This window comes from Ailuropoda melanoleuca, chromosome 18 (assembly GCF_002007445.2).
Source record: "Ailuropoda melanoleuca isolate Jingjing chromosome 18, ASM200744v2, whole genome shotgun sequence".
Lineage (NCBI taxonomy): Eukaryota > Metazoa > Chordata > Mammalia > Carnivora > Ursidae > Ailuropoda > Ailuropoda melanoleuca.
This window is the reverse complement of record NC_048235.1, coordinates 17,707,524-17,725,274: the sequence shown is the minus strand read 5'-3', so window position 1 is coordinate 17,725,274 and position 17,751 is coordinate 17,707,524. Positions and strand designations below refer to the sequence as shown.

At 39.4% G+C, this 17,751-nt stretch overlaps 1 pseudogene; it reads left to right on the top strand.

Annotated features, from left to right (window-relative positions):
* LOC100479678 overlaps positions 1-12,026 on the top strand; it is a 24,142-nt pseudogene extending 12,116 nt beyond the window's left edge.
* The last annotated feature ends 5,725 nt before the right edge of the window (positions 12,027-17,751 follow it).

Genomic DNA, 17,751 nt, shown 5'->3' with positions numbered 1-17,751 from the left:
TTTTGAGGTATTTTTTCAGAGAGAGGGTGGGGGGATGGGCAGATGGAGAGGGAGAGAGAATCTTGAGCAGACTCCATGCCCAGTGTGGAGCCTGATGCAGGGCTCTAACTCACAATCCTGAGATCATGACCTGAGCTGAAATCAAGAGTCTGACTCCACTGACTGAATCACCCAGGTGCCCCATGCACAATGGGCTTCTGAGATACTCTTCTAGGTGATGAAAACTCCTCTATACTACAGTTTGCCATATGTTCAAGAATTTCCTGTATGGAATGATGGCACATGGAATTTTGAAGTCTTGGGAATATCTTTATGCATGAACTTCTCCAAATGTGGTTGGGGAAGAAAAAAATTTCCAAATGGCTTTTTTTTTTAATCATTAGAGTAAATGTAAAGAAAGATACTTGTGACTAAGAGTGGTAGAGAATAAATAAGAAACAGAAGATTTAAAAAGAATAATTCGAGGGGTGCCTGGGTGGCAGAGCGGTTAAGTGTCTGCCTTCGGCTCAGGGCGTGATCCCGGCATTATGGGATCAAGCCCCACATCAGGCTCCTCTGCTATGAGCCTGCTTCTTCCTCTCCCACTCCCCCTGCTGTGTTCCCTCTCTCACTGGCTGTCTCTATCTCTGTTGAATAAATAAATAAAATCTTTAAAAAAAATAAACAGTATAATTCGAGAGTGTCAAACAGGCTTACTCCTCACTTTCTTTTGGTGTAATTAGAATTTTTAGCCACTGAATTAGAATATTTACCTACTGAAAAGATTTTAGAGTGAAATATCAATTTGTATCAGACTTAATTAAAATTGAAAAAGAATATTTGGAACTATAATGTCTCAAATGAGTATGGATGAGCAGTTTCAAGTTGTGACCTGCCAGCTGAGAACTTGAAATAATTGGGATTCCTTGCATTGGTATGAGGCATGGAGGTGGCCATTGCGTAGTGATGTGCAGAGTGACCAGAGCAAACAGCAAATGGAGCAAAACCAGCTCATACAATGGATGATTAGAATTCAGCAGTACTCTTGAGAAAATTTTGCCATATGATTAGGCTGCCAAATTCAACTCTGACTAGAAAATGATTGGCTTTACTTTCAGGTAAGAATCAATTGGAAAATCCCACTGAAGAACTCTGATTGCCTTGGTTGGAATCATATGTCCAATCCTTGACCAGTGAGTGGAAAGCAGAGATGGAGTACCACCACATCAACTTCTATTAGACATACAGGATGGAGAGGCAGGAAAAATTGTTCTCCATATGAAGTGATGCCTTATTCCCAGAAGAAAGGAGAAGAACAGGGCAGAAAACAAACAACCTTAGTCAAGTCCTAAATAACTTTGCAATTGGATTCTTACAATAACTTTGTCACTGGTCTTTCCCCTTTAGTTATTCCTATCATTGCCAAATCAATGATCTCTCTAAAATTAAGTCATAACAACTTTGAAGTTTATATACTGTATGTTAGATCTCCAGGACTTATTTATCTACGGGTTGCCAGTTTGTACCCTTAAACAATGTCTCACCAGTTCCCTCACCCCCATTCACCACCAATTTATTCTCTGTTGATCTTAATTTTCTTGTTTCTAAGTTGTTAGAAGAACATATTTTGTTTTCCTGGCAACAGTTACTATTTGACCTTCATAACAATTTTGTTAGGCAGACAGGGCAAATGAATCACCCCTAATAGATAATGAAATTGAAGCTTAAAGCATTAGAAAATTTGTCCAAATTCATGCAGAGTGATTGGATAAATCAGCACTCAAATTAAGATATTCTTAATACAGGCTTGCCTGTTAGAAGACCATTTCTTTATATCAACTAGAACATATAACAAAGTGCTGGGATCATTACAGGTGCTGAATGTGTATTTATTTAAAAATGGATGAAAATCCCTCTATGAAAACAAAGTGAAAAAAAAATTATTAGTACCACAAGGCAACATTCACTGTGAAAGACTAGGATACAGGCTTTTCGTTCCTCACGGGTAACTCTGTCAAGCTACTAAACTAATTTCAGTTTTATGATTTGGAAAATGAGCAGCATAATTCTTCTTGATATGAATTAGTCAAGGTGTGACTGGACCATGAAGATTCAAGAGAGTTTATTGGAGTGGTCATGAGTCATAGTCACATGGATGAGAGTTTAGGAAGAGAAAAAGAAGGAAGGTTAGGATCACAACAAGGCTTTCAAGGTCATAGAGTTATAATGGAGGTGAGAACCTTGGCTAGATCCCTAATCCAAAGTAACTGTAATTGTGAGAAAACCTTCTTCCAGATTACCATCTTTTATTTCATTTAGTCTTTCCTGGGTGACCTCTCAACCAGTTAGAATTCTCTGGCTCTGATATTAATTTCTTAGTTTGGAGAGGAGCATATCAATGAAATACTCATTTGCAAATATCAGAAATCAACTCTGGCTAATTTAAGTATAAATTTACTAGAAGTAATATTAAAAGAATCAATTACGAGTCTTGAGAACCATACTCAAAATATGCAGGAACTTGGTGAAACTAGGCAGCTTTGAATAGCTGCTTCCTTGATGCCACTGGCTATTAACGCTACTGCTACAATGGCTTTACAGAATCTCTACCGTCCTCCTGGCTTTGCATCACTTTCTCAAGATCCTAGACTGGGTTGGAAGCTCTGATTGGTCAAGCCTTGGTTATGTGCCTCTGCTCTAGCTTCCCAGGAGAAAAGAGATCAGATGTCTGATATGTCTTTGACTTCTGTAATGGGAAATGTTCCAAATAGAAAATGTGGGCACAGTTTTTTTATTTTATATATTTTGATTAATCTTTTCTCTAACTTAAATTCCCACTCTTTGAAGAGCTGGGTGGGCTCTTGAGTCAGGCTTGGCCTTTGTCTTTCTATTTCTTTCCACCTATCTACCAGGTTATAAAAGTTGTAACTAAGGGTCGTTGAGTTTGGCAAAAGTCCAGTGGTCACAACTCGGTTTTGGTTTTAGTGGTCTGCTTACTTTCCATGTCTCTGTTTGACTTAGTTTATAATTCTTAATATTTCTTACTTTCTTGCCAGCTCACCAATGTACTTCAAAAGAATTTAAAGATATTGTAGCTACTATTTTACCAGTGTTTGTATCTAGTATTTCTATAACCATACATGGAGAAATAGGAGTCAGAACGAGTTCTTTATAATAGCTGTGTTAAAAAGAATAAAAGTATGTATATGGGAGATAGTGAAAAAAATGATTCCTGGATGTGAAAGGAGGAGGAGGGAATATATTTAAATAAATATGCTCAGGTGATAGATCAACAGGGCCAAAGGGCTATTAATCAATGCTCAGTAGACAGGACCAAATATAAACATCATGACATACTTTATTTGCATTAGTTATTGTGAGCTTGGTATTTCTTCAATTTAAGCACTTTCTTATAGAATAATATGCCAACACACACAGACTGGTGAGATGAAGTGGCCTGCGGGTCGAAATCTGAATATAATAACCATATTAAACCAATAGTATGCATTGGAGTTTAGCGCCATTTATGGAATCAGCATCCATCTGAATTTTCAGCATATCTATTTGGGCTGTACGGCCCAAGTAAACTCCCACAGGTAGGTCTTCATGTTGAAAGCTATGTTAAAGTCAAAATGGGAGTCCTGATTTTAACTTTCTTTAATGACAACCAGAAGATCATTGGGAAGAAATTGTTTCTCTTCCTATAAATGGTAGGATTAAGTTTGGTCACTTCTTGCTAAGTTAAAAAAAGTCTAGTTAATGGAGAGTATTGGTGAAGAATAACATAATTCAGCATGTTGTCAAATTGGTCTGAACCTGTCATAATGGCTTCAGAGGAACCCTTGACTCAACTCCCATCTCTATAATTCTCCTGTTGGATATGCCAATGTAGGCATGCTCTCTTGTGAAAGGCTGGACTGCCCCACAAACTCTTCATGCCTCTGTTTCCCATATACTATATTTTGTAAACTTGCTGTGAAACTTAAAATATTCATAAAACTTTTATGCATAATACCTAATTGATGATAATTGATACAATAATTGATGCTAATCGATACAATACATTGATTCTAATGTAGGATTGAGTTTTCATAGTTCTGCCACTTAAATTATAGGATCAACTTGAGCAGTATGCAACGTATAGTATAAAATCACACTGTTGAAACTACCAAAAGTCAAATAAATACCTTTACCCCTCTAATATGATGTGCGATCATATTTCATTTAACCAGCAATATGGGAACATATAAATGACGTTTTCAGGTAATTGAAAGTTACCCCTTAAAGAACTTTAACTTTTTAAAACTTTAACTTGTTTGAATGGAAAACATTAAGAATTGCATTGCCCACCTCCTGAATTTAGAGATAAAAGCACAGAAAAGTATAAAGATTAATCAAATCCACGTTTCTGTCACACAGATTTTCCTTCTTTATAAATAGAGGATATTGAGTACAATTTAATGTTTATAAAATGCCCTCATATTATTAGCATAAACACTATTAGGATACCATTCTGTGTGATCAAATATGTTTGTTTAGTATGTGAATGGTTCAAACTTTTATTTACATGCTTGTAGAAAATATGGAAAGCAGGGAAGAAAATAAAGATGACTAGAACCTCACTAGGCAGACATAATCATTATTTCTTAATAAAGTTAATATGCTACTGTCTACATGCTTTTCTAGTGCTTTCTTAACTTTTTAATATATTGTGAACATTTTCTCATAGGCTTTGATTGTCTTAATTGACTTACATTCTAATAGTCACATAATATTCCATTGTATGGTGGTACCTTCATTTTCTTAACCTCCCATTAGTAGACATTTATATTTTCCCAATATTTAGCTATTGTAAGTAATGCTGCAGTGAATATCTTTGTACACAAATCTCAACGGACATCTTAATCAATTAACATATTCAGCAAGAGTTCATGGAGCACTGACAACATGTTAGGCAATATTCTAAGTGTTTGGAACACAAAAGAGAATAATCTTTGCCCTCATAGAACTTAGGACTCCTTTACATACCTTAAAATTATTGAGGACCCCTAAGAGCTTTTGCTTTTATGCATTATATCTATTTATATTCACTATATTAGAAATTAAGCTGAGAAATTTAAAAAATATTAACTCATTTAAAAAATTATAAGCCTGATACACTTTAAATAAATAATATTATTTATAAAAAATAACTACATTTTCCAAAAACCAAAAAAATTAGTGAGAAAATGAAGTTGTTTTACATTTTTGTAAAATTTTTTAATGTCCGATTAACAGATGGCAGTTGGATCTCATATCTTTCTACATGCAGTCTGTTGTGATGAATGGTTTTGGTTGTATAAGAGAAAACTCAGCCTCATATAGATACATAATTAGAAAAAGGAGGAGTATTTTAATAACCTTTTCAAATATTTATGAGCATTCTTTGATAATTCACTAGTGACTTGTGGAAGCTTCTTAAAAGTTAGTTGCAGTGTGGAATCTGAAGCTATATTGATAAACTTTTACACTGTTATACTAAAACCCACTGCTTTATTTTGAACTTTGAATGGATTTGCTATACATGCATGATTTTATAATGATATACATTATACATTTTACATTACTGCCTGGGTAGCGCAGTCGTTAAGCGTCTGCCTTCGGCTCAGGGCGTGATCCCGGCGTTCTGGGATCAAGTCCCACATCGGGTTCCTCCTCTGCTGGGAGCCTGCTTCTTCCTCTCCCACTTCCCCTGCTGTGTTCCCTCTCTCGCTGGCTGTCTCTCTGTCACATAAATAAAAATAAAATCTTTAAAAAAATAAAAATAAAATAATGTTATACATTGGTCATTTTGAAAATATTGGTTTATGACTTATGCAGATCTTCCAAATATTGTCCTATTTTAAAATATAATACTCCAAAATCATGTTCATTTCTATTATCACTAATCTCATTATTAAAGTCTTTAGGTATTGGGAAGCTTTCATGTTGGAAATGTATTGTTGGCAATAAACATTCTCCTTGAAGTGATAGACCCACTTTATTTAATTTTTGTGAATATGTGTGTGAAATGCCCAAGTCTGAACAATAATAGTTTATCTGCCATTCTTTCAATAAAAATGTTTCCTTAGAAAACTCTGGCTAGCTAAGCTCACAACTCAATCACACAAGTGATTTTCTCTAAGGTAACTATCTTAATTAAATGTGCAACAGAAATGCTTTATGTATGTTTCTCATTATCACATAGGATATTAAAATAACCTGTACCTAAGGATTGAATTTGATAATATTGATAATGTATGTTGCATCTTTAAGGTAATCCCTAAGTCTACTGAACATGTTTTCCTATTATCGATGCTTGAAGGTGAAAAATACAATAACTATTAGCAGAGTTTGCTGCCTCTGTCTTGATTTGTGCTAAGTTACCCAGCAGCTTACCTGCCATTGCTATTGTAACATCAGTGTAAATGTCAACACTGGAAAAACAAATATGTCTTAGTGCTATCATGAAATAGTACTTACTTAACCATGAAAGGGTCTTGGGGACATCCACGGGTTGGTGGACCCCACATTGAACACTGCAGTCTTGGAGAGCAGCCAGAGAGTACTTTTTCCTTTCCAAAAAGGTGGTTTTTTACGATCAACAGAAGCAGTTATTCAAGCATTTGATTTAGCTTCCATAACTCTAACACTAAAAAGAATTTTTGATAATTATCTCTGTTGGAGCTTAAAAACAAAATATGCAATAATGAATATTTAAAAGAATAAGTGTAGCCATAATAACATAATTTTTTGAAGGCTTACTATGCTCCAGACACTGTTGTCAAATTCTACATACACTTCGTTTAACACACAAGGCAACCTTTATAATAGGTAGGTACTATTTTTGTTTCCATCTTAACAATAAGGAATATAGGTAGTAATGGGGTTAATTTACCCAAGTTTCTCTCAGCTACTAAGTGGCAAAGCCAAGCATCCAACTCACTTCTTTTTAACTTAAAGACCAGCTCTATTCATCACTGCCTAAAGTTAGTAATAAAATATTTTTTATCCTAATTACCTAAATGAAAATTTGATATTCTTCCAGGCATACATATTAGTTTACCGTGGACTTCTCTAACTATAATCATTCAAGCGTTATGTCTTCTAGGAAGTCTTGTTGTCTACTTGACTTAATTTAAATTTTCCATTTTAGGGTTTTCATAGTTTCATTTATTGCATGTGTGTCACTGTTTCCCATTATTACTGTTATTCTTAACCCTCCCATAGTCTAACTTATTATAAGCTCCTTTAGGTTAAGTATAATATCTCATTCATCTTTAAGAGTATGTATGGAAATTACCCACTGCAGCAATACTCTCCCATCCACTAACACTCTGTGAGCTTCAACTCAGCTGTGTGGTAGATTGCAAATTGCCACAGTCCCTTTGCACTTACTGTCATCAGGAAGTAGAGCATATTTTGCTCCCTCCTGGATCTGGTCTGACCTCGTATTTGCTTTGGACAACAGAATGCATCAGGAGTGATTTGTGCAAATTCCAGGCCTGGGACTCCAGTGGTTTTGCACACTTCCGTTTTCTCTAGGAAACTTGCCCAGCCACCATGTGCATAAACCCTGTCTAGTCTGCTGGGGTATGAGAGGCCCTGTGGAACAGAGAGGAGTCATCCTAGCTAAGCCATCCTAAACCAGTCAGCCCCTGGCCAACCGTGCAGCTGACTGCAGTTGCATGAGTGATCAGCCAAGATCAGCTGTGTCTGGCCAGGATTGTCAGAGCTCTCCGGATGAAGGTGGCTCAAGTTGCCAACTCACAAACTATAAACTAAATAAAGGATGTTGTGTAAGTTAGGGTTCTTCGGAAAAACAGAACCAACAGGATGTGTATATTTACATATATTTGTGTGTGTGTCTGTATTTGTACATGTATATGTGTGTATATGTATGTATGTGTGTATGTACATGTAATACATGTATGTACATATGTATATGGGGGATTTATTTTAAGGAATTGGCTCATATGATTGTGGGGCTGGCAAGTTTGAAATCTGCAGAACAGTCTGGCAGGCTAGAGACCCAAAGAAGAGCTGATGTTTTAGCTTGAGTCCAAAGGTAGTCTAGAGGCAGAATTCCCTCTCCTTAGACCTTAGTTTTTTTTTTCACTCTTCAGTTGATTGCATGATGCCCACCAACTTAATGGAGGGTAATCTGCTTTATTCAGTGTCTACAGATTTTCATGTTAATGTTAATCTCATCTAAAAAATACCTTCAAAGTGCCAGACTGGTGTTTGACCTAATATCTGGGTCCATTGATTAGCCATGTTGACACACAAAAGTGACTATCACAATCACCAGGTTTAGAATGTTTTCTTAGGTAACAAAAACTATCTGATCAACTTTGTGTCCATCATCTCTGTTGATCTCTGAACTCTGTACACGCAGCAGTCTTCAGAATCATTGAGCAAAAAATTGCAAAGTTTACTAATTTCAATAGAGAAAATAATTTTCTTCTCCATGAAATTTGAAGTTTTGACGTATATATTAACAAATAGTTATAAATGTTGGCAATAGTTTTCTATAAGCAAACTTCCTTTCTTTGTGACTGTAGTTGAATAAGACAGATGTCCAAGAGCAAATCAAAGCAAATACGTGATTGTCTTTCCTGAAAGGTTTTGGTTGTTGTGTAGAAAATTCTTCTATTCCTTAACTAGTAAATGTTAACTGACTTCCTTACCTATTCCATGACAGACCCTCTGCTAGACATTCCCTCTCAGCATTAATCTCTGCTCTCCTGGTACAGAAGTAAACCAGAGCATCTTTTTTCCCATAGGAGTTCATTCTTTTGTTAAAACAATTTGCTGTTTTTTACGTTCTGTCTCTATTCTGTGTGTTTAAGTACTTTCACTAGAATAATATGCATTGGCTGTTCTCATGGAAGAAATTGCTCTTTTTTCTCCTCACTCCAAAAACAGTGTAGTATTGAACTGGTCCAGCACAGTCCTTCTTGCCAGTTCTTTGTTTCTTCATTTTGTTCACAGATCTCTTGAGGCTAGGATTACAAGCAGTGCATTGTTTGTGTTTCTGCCTGTTGGCAGCAAAAAAAGAGTTGAAAAACACTCCAGTAAGGGTATTTCCTGTGCCCTGAAATAAAAGAACTAGATGAAAGTGCTACTCACTTGAGATCTGCAAAACTTTCCAACTACAACTAAATCTTGGGTTTTGACTCTTCTTCGGTTCTGAAACAAGTGAATCTGTCTTCTTCCTTGAAAATTTCTCATTTGACTGTAAACATTTTAAATGCATTCTACTATCTTTAGGGACAAAATTTATGTTAGAAAGTAAGTATAATTCTAATAAGAACCGTTCACGGGAGACTTAATGTGTGGTTATGCTGGCTGAACACTTCGCAGACATTATCTAATTTAACTCTTATGACAATCATGTAAAAGTTAAGTATTAAGGAAAATGAAGCAAGGATATTTACTTAATAAAGTGATTTGTCTAAGGATAGTAAGTGGCAGACTGGGCACGAACACCTGAGTTTGACACCAAAGCCCATCGTCCTGATCACTACGTTAGACAGTGAGAAGATTAATAAAACAAAGCATTGTTTGCAGGGTGGAGGTACAGTTCCAGCTCAGTGGTTAACACTGCAGGTCTTAGACCAAGACTGCCTCAAATCAATTCTTTAATGCTTTACTAATTAGCTATTATTTAATTGCTCTGTGTCTCAGTTTCTTTCTCTTTAAAATGAGGGTAATGATGTCTTTTCCTTGGGTTGTTACAGGGATTAAATGAGTTAATGCATATAAAGTGCTAATACCTTTTGGCACATATCAAATGTTAAGTGCTATCTATTCTTGTAAAAATGCATGAATCTTTTTCATCAGGATATCAATTTTTGGGTTTCCTGTGCAGCTACGTCAGTAATCGTACATTTAGTTGTGAGCAACTTCTAGATTAAAGTTGTTTCTATGTGATATCAAAGGACAAAAAAGCCTATTTGGAAATAAGTCAAACCAAGTGCCAATTCAATGAAAATATTAGACTTATTATTTGATGTTCTGAGGAACAAAAGCAGCAACTTTTTTTTCTTAAAGATTTATTTATTTGAGAGAGAGAGACAGAGAGAGCACAAGGAGGAGGGGCAGAGGAATCCAGAGAGGGAATTCCAAGCAGACTCCATGCTGAGTGCAGAGCCCTGTGTGGGGTTTGATCTCAGGGCCCTGAGATCAGGACACTGAGATCATGACCCCAGCTGAAACCAAGAGTCCCACGCCCAACTGACCATACCACCCAGGCACCCTGCAGCAGCACTTTTTATTTATTTTTATTTTTTATTTATTTATTTTTTAAAAAGATTTTATTTATCTGAGAGAGAGACCACAGCAGGGAGGAGAGGTGGAGGAAGAGGCAGGCTCCCCGCTGAGCAGAGCGCCTGACGTGAGACTCAATCCCAGGCCCCCGGGATCATGGTGTGAGCCGAAGGTGGACACTTAATGACTGAGCCATCCAGCAACGCTTTTTATGTGTTTATAACATAGCTTTTCAAAAGTCTTTGCATTGGTTGCATAATTATGACAAAGGCAAACTTCAACTTATTAAGAAGAAGAGGGAAGGAAAACTGGTGGGGAAGTGTGGTTCCATACCATGCCTTCTCTAAGGGTAATATAGAGAGTCTTAGAGCAAAACGTGGAGTGGTCAAAAACATAGGAGTGAAGCATGGGTTTTTTTCCCCCAAGAGTGCCCAAAAGTCCCTGTGCATCTTAGACAAATCAATTATCCTATAATTCAGTTTTTCCTGTTGTAATTGGTGAATTAAGGTTTTTTACTTAACTGCTGCCTGAGGAGGTCTCAGAGCATTTGTGTACTGGGTACCTTCTAAGTGGTTTTGATATATAGAATAGAAACACAGGCCTGGTTGGAGCTTTATCTTTTTTTTTTTTTTTTTTTAGAATGTTCCATATAATAGTAATTTCACAGTATTAAATGTGTATATTTTCAAGAGGTAGTCACGGTTTCAATAACTTTTCTTTAGAAAATTGGTAAATACAGAAAAGCATTAAGAATAAAATAAAATCATTGTAACCCAACCATATTATATATATTGGTGCATTCATCTCCAGTAAAAGGCTGATTGATTGATTTATTGATTATGCATTTAATTTTTAAAGGTTGTTGTTTTAAAGTGTTCACATGGCTGAGTGATTTCTGAAGATACAGGATAAAATGAAAATTTGGTTACTCATTTCAGCCCCTAGAATGGTGTTATGTGGTCCCTGATGCCACTTATTTTATCCTAAACTTAAAAAAAATATTTTGAGCTGAAATAAAGTAGAATTTGTTAACCTGAAAGAACACCTCTGAGACTTGTCAGTCAAAATAAGGCCGTATTGGCCATTCTGACATGGAAGATGCTGGCATACCTGATTTCCCAGGAAACTGAGCCAGAGCTGGAGGGAGCTGATGGCAGAGGGTAGCTGGAAACAGAGCGGGAGCCCGAGCTGGAGTGGGATTAGATGGAGCAGGAAAAACTACAATTTTGTATAGATTACAGGTTGGAGAAGTCGTTACTACTATTCCTACTATTGGATTTAAAGCTGAGATGGTAATATACAAGAGCCTTACATTCCAAGTCTGGGATTTCAGAGGGCAGACAAGTATCAGGCCATACGGGGATGTTATTATTCAAACAGAGATGCAATCATTTCTGTAGTATGTAGTTGTGATGGAGACAGATTGGCAATTCCAAGTAAGAGTTAGTTGCCATATTGGAGGAAGAAGAGCTGAGAAAACCCATTTTGGTGGCGTTTGCAAGTAAACAGGACATGGAATAGGACATGACTCCCTCAGAGATGGCAAGTTCACTTGGGTTACCTGAACGGAAGGACTGAAAATGGCAGCTGTTCAAAACTTCAGCAACCAAAGGCATTGGCCTTGATGAGGCAATGGATGGTTAGTCAGAACATTGAAAAGCAGACAGTCATTCAATCACTTCTGCCCCTCTGAAATGAAGACTGTATCACATTTCCTTTTGGAAATGTGTTGTGTGCTTCATGCTACTAAATGTTAAAATTGTGTGGTTATTGACATAAACTGAACTGACTGCAATATTTGTAATAAATATAAAAAGTATTTGGTTGGAAGGGTAACTCACCATGATTGAACCAAATGAATGTCTGTTCTGTGTAATGTAAAATCCTTCCTCGCTTTCTTGTGTTAAGTATGTATTCTATTTGTATGGAATTCTTATTCAAATAGAGTCCCATTTAAGAATGTACTCTTATTGAAGAAAAGACCTTCCTATTTTTGAATTAGCCATTGCAGCTTGTTTGTATAAACACTAGTAAATATCTTAACTCAGAAAAAAATAAGGCTGTATTATCAAACAGTTTAAATGGTAATAATAACATGAAGATGAGTTTAATCATGTCTTAAAAAATCATGATTGTGTTACTTTTCATTAGGCAGTTTCCTGCTTGGGGTGGGACTTCTAGAGTTGGTGATTTTTGAGGACTGACAACCCCGTGATTAAATAAAGATGTGAAGCTTGAAGATGGGTCTACGAGTTCAGGTGCCCCTAGGGCAACATCTCCCAGCCCTTGGGGGAATGTCTAACCAACCTTGTGGTGTAACCCAAACTTTTCTATAAGAGATAAGATGTGTGTCTCTCACGAATGGATGGCAATGTCAAAATTGGCTGCCCAAATGGAAATAGCAGTGAAGTTACAGTTATCATCTGAAGCCACATCTGACCTGGTGCCTAATTTCTTCTCTTGAGTTAACAAATAAGCATAATTGTGCTTAAGGTTAGATTTATGAAAAATAATCCACTTCATGCCTTTTTCCCATAGGCTAAAACTCTTCTGGAGTCTATGGAGAAACTTAACAAATAAGATTTCGAACAAGGCAAGATGGTTTCAAACTTCCCCTTTTGGGGAAGTCCATGATGAAGCTGATTATGCCAGCTGGCAGTTATAGCTTCTGCTTGCTTTCCCAGAGCAAGACAAACCCTTTATTTACCACAATCATAACAGACCAGCCTATCCATTATGTTTCTAGGATGTCTTAAGAGTCAGGGCCACTGTGCTCTTCACAGCACACTTCATGTCCATAATTTGGGATGTCTGAGATACTCTCATAGGCACATAAATTACAGTGTTAAGTTAATGGCTTGTACCTGAGCTCGGAAGGAAACTGGAAGGTCAGTGCAACAGGTGTGGGCTATCATTGCATTCAATAGCTTATGCTTCCATACACAGTGCCTCAAAATTGGAACATAAATTTCTGAATACCAGACATGATAAAGGACAACTTATAACTTTTTGTTTGTCGAAGGTGAGAAATAGACCATGAAGACATTTTTTTCTGCAAATGCCTCTAATTCTTCCAATCATTCTGACACATAGAAGGAAGGAAGAGAGGATACTAGAGACAATCAGCAGAGGAGAGTATGGTCTTCTGTCCTGGTTGACTTCTCTGTGTGTCTTTAGCCTACTTTTCTATTTGCTGGATGAACTACAGACAGAGTCCTGGGAACTATTTGGTAGCACGTTCAAAGCAAAGAGTATTAACTCTGTGAGGCATGTATGAAAATATCTGGTTTAACACCCAGCTGACAAAGGCAGGTTCTGACTCAGGAGCAATTGATGACAGGTCTGAAGAACTGGGTCTACTGACCCGCAGACCACTGGGCTTTCCATTATGTTGTTCCATCTTTCTGGGGTTTAAGCAGGAATGGATTTATTTTCCAATTCATTTATTATATTCTTTGGCTTTGTGACTTGTTTTCACCACTTTCTTATATTTTCTCTCTGTTCTCACTGTGTTCATTCTTCTCCTGAGTTCAGTGAGCATCTTTATGACCATTACTTTTGAACCTTTTCTTTTTAATCAGGTGACTTATTTATCTCCATTAATTAAGGTTTTCCCCTGAGGTTTTATATTATCCTTTCATTTGAAATATATCCCTCTGTTTTTCATTTTTCTTGACTCTCTGTGTTGGTTTCTGATGAGGGAATAGAAGGCAAGCTGAGGACAAAGCAGAAACTGACACCCCGCAACCCCCCCCCACCATGGGATGTATGTGACATTCCTCAGGCACTCCTGGCTGCCCTAAAGGACAAAGAAATAGTTAACCTATAGAGACCACAATCCTGCAAGACTTGAGCCTCCCTCAGTTTACAAATGTTTTAGCAGTCTATAAGAACAAAGCATCTCTATCAATAACCAAAAGGCAATGTAGATACAATTAAAGGTCCTTATAACCTGCAGCTCATAAACAGATACTTGAAGCGGCCAAAGTGTAACGTTTTCCAGGAAGTTCCCAACTTTCTTCATCTTAATGCCTTACTAGAGGGGTAAACAACCTTAACTTGACAATAGCAAGGCCTCCACTTTCCTGTGAGTCTTCTTTAACATATGAAAGTAATTTCTTGAAACTTCCCTTTGTCCTTACCTCCCCCAACCCCATCCTATATAATCAGCCACCCCTCACAACACAGGGCAGCAACTCTTTCTGCAGGTCCTGTCCCTGTGCTTTAATAAGACACCATTTTGCACCAAAGATGCCTCAAGAATTCATTCTTGGTTGTCAGCTCCAGACTCCACCCCACTGGACCTCACCTGTATCCCACAACCTCATCAGTTTCTATGCATTAGATTAAATAGCCACCTCTCAGTTTTGAAAAACTAACCTTGAATTGGACATGAACCTCATTGTTTCACCCTGCCCAAGCTCTAGGTTGTGTCTCAAACATTTGTGATTATCTAAGCGCCTATTATATCCTCAATATACCCTCAACCCTGTAGTTGAGGGTGTGCCAAGCCCAGTCAGTGTCCCAAAGGGAAGGATAACATTCAGTACCTAGATTCAGAATGTTTGGAATCCAGACATCAGGTAGCAGCTTTTAAAGTATGAAAATATATATAGTCCTGTGGGACCACAATTGTCAACCCTGGTGGCCCCCAGGGTCTGGTGATCTGGAGGTCCCCTGGATAGCAATGGCAAAATTCGGGGCTCCAGAGGAGTGTATAAATGCCTATCTCGGAGATACAAGTAAGCTATGGGTAGGGGGCAGAGGGAGAGCGCAAAGATGGTGTCCACAGCCTCCATTCCCTGGAGTATCTCTGTAGTCCCCTGTAAGTGTGCCAGCCCTGAAACCTGCCCCTAATGATGAGGTTGTGAGTTACAGGTAAGGTTCAATGGGGTGGAGTCCGGACCAAGAAAGAATTCTTGAGAAGTCTTTGGTGCAAAATGGTGGTTTATTAAAGCAGAGGGACAGGACCCCTGGGCAGAAAGAGCTGTTGCCCCAGGTTGTGAGGGGGGCTGATTATACACCATGTGGTTGGGGGAGGTAAAGAAAAGGGAGATTGAGAAAGTGCTTTCATATGTTAAAGACGACTCCCAGGACCCTGGAGGCCTTAACATTGTCAAGTTCAGGTTGTTTACCCCACTAGTAAGGCATTAAGATGAAGCTAGTTGGGAACTTCCTGGAGGCTGCAGATTATAAGGACCTTTAATGGTATCTACATTCCCTTCTGGAAGCTAGGTTATTGGTAGAAATGCTTCGTTCTTGTAAACTGCTAAGACATCTGTAAACTGAGGGAGGCTCAAGTCTTGCAGGATTGTGGTCTCTATAGGTTAACTGTTTCTTTGTCCTTTAGGGCAGCCAGGAGTGCCTGAGGAATGTCACCTACATCCCATGGGGGGGGGGTGTTTGCAGGGAGTCAGCCTCTGCTCTGTCCTCAGTTGGCCTTCTGTTCCCTCATCACTAAGCCTGAAGCTTCTGGACAAGCACAAAGCCCTCTTTCACAGAAAGCCTGGGGGTGTGTTCAGTCTGCTGTATGTGCAGCGCCCTGGGGGTGAAGCCTGCCAAGGACTCTCTTTGGTGGTTACAATCCCCTGGGACCCAGGAACACACGTGCACCCTCCTGCCCCGGCATTCAGAGACAGATAATCAAGGGGCATCACCTAGGCAGCAGCCACAAAAATCAAGGTAGACCTAAAATCAGGCATCGCATGCGTGTAAAATCTTCCCTCTGGCAAATACCTGCGCTCTGGAGCTTGGTCGGAGGAGAGCGCAAAGATAGTGCCCACCCTCGGAGGATTCTGGAAAGGTTAACTAGGGTAATTAAAAGGGCTAATTAAGCCCCCCTGGTGCCCTGACCAGGTGATTAAGGGGGTGTCCCTGGGCAGCAGCTACAAATACCAGGGCAGCAGGCGCAGGTAAAAGCTCCCTTCTGGAAGATGCTGTCTCTCTGGAGTGCGGCAGAGAGAGAAGACAAGATGGTGCCCACGGAATGCAATAAGGCAAAGGGGTAGCGTGGGGGGGGGGAGCAATCGAGGAAAAGGGGGGAAAAAAAAGGAGATGGCACCTGTAGGCTGGAACCAGGCCAAGAAAGAGGTAGAGAGGACACCTGAAAGAAGAAAAAAGAAAAAGGAAAAAGATGGTACCTCCCAGCTACAGCGTCCAGACGTGTGCTCGACTTGCCGTCTGCCCCTCACGTGGAGGCTTTACAAGTAACGCGCCTCAGTCACGTTGGTCTTCCGGTGCCTCTCGGTCACGGCGTCGGCTGGTCCTGGGGCAGGTGAGTGTGTGCGTCAGCCCTTTCCGAGCGACTTCTCGACGGGACGCGCCCTGCTGGTTTGCTCACCTAGCTTTGGGGGCTCGTCTCTCGGGTGCAGGTTTGACAGTGGGGGCGTCTGAGGCGGGTTACACCGTCCACGTCGGGGACAGGCTCCTCCTGACAGAAGGCTGCCACGGGGGTTACCAGAAGCCGCGTCCCAGACTCTGCTTCTGTGTGCTCCTCCTGTGGTTGCTGGATGCTTCCGAGTCGCTCAGACGCGTCGTCGGGTTTCTCAAGGGAAGCTTCTCCTCGGTCCGCAGCGCAGAGGCTGTGTCTGTGGGGGTGAGTTCGGCGTCCGCCTAGCGGAGCCATCTTGAGCCCGAGCAGCGGGTAACACGCCCGCACCCTTATCTTCCGTGCGTCTGCTCAGTCGTTTCCGTCCCTTAAGCTGCAAAAGTCGTCTGCCGCTCCGAATTTTCCTCACACGGCCCTCGAAGGAACCAGGTCCATGGGGGAAGTCCACAGGTGATGACTTATAGAGCTCTCTTATTGACACAGTTATTTCATGGCGAGCGTAAGGAACCTAGGAAGTTACAGCATCTGTCTCTAATCTCCTGAGGTTGAGTTTATAGGAGACAATTGCATCTGGCCGTTTTCTGAATCCGTTCCAGAGGGAGCACCTTAGAGCCGGGGAGGGTGAGTTTGGGTCCCATTTTGTTTGCTTTTTATTGCTATTGTAGCAGACGAGCTTGTATTCATGGGCATTTGCGTGTATATCTTAGTGGAGAACGGATTTTTGTATTTCCTTGAAAATTTAGTCTGTAGAGCAGATACAAACAATACTGGTTTTCTGAAGGGCTTCATAAATCAGCTCTTTTGTGTCTTAGGGCACAATACTTCGCTATTCCAGAAGTCTGTGACCCGCAGGGGTCCTTAATTTGCCTCATTAAAACACACACGGAAACACATACTTTATTCCTCAGTATTTCAAAGAAACATGTCCACAAAATAATCCTTGAATTTTTTTTTAAATCAAGTTTATTTTAATTCCAGTACATTCAACATGCAGTGTACAGTGTAGTGATTCAGCAATCCCGTGCGTTGCTCGGTGCCCATCACCTCTTCTATCCCTCCTGTCGCTCCCCTCCCCTGTGGTACCGAAATAACCTCTAGAGTGAAGCCAGCTTCCTGAGCTCTGCTGCTCTGGCAAATCACTTCTGGATGGAGAG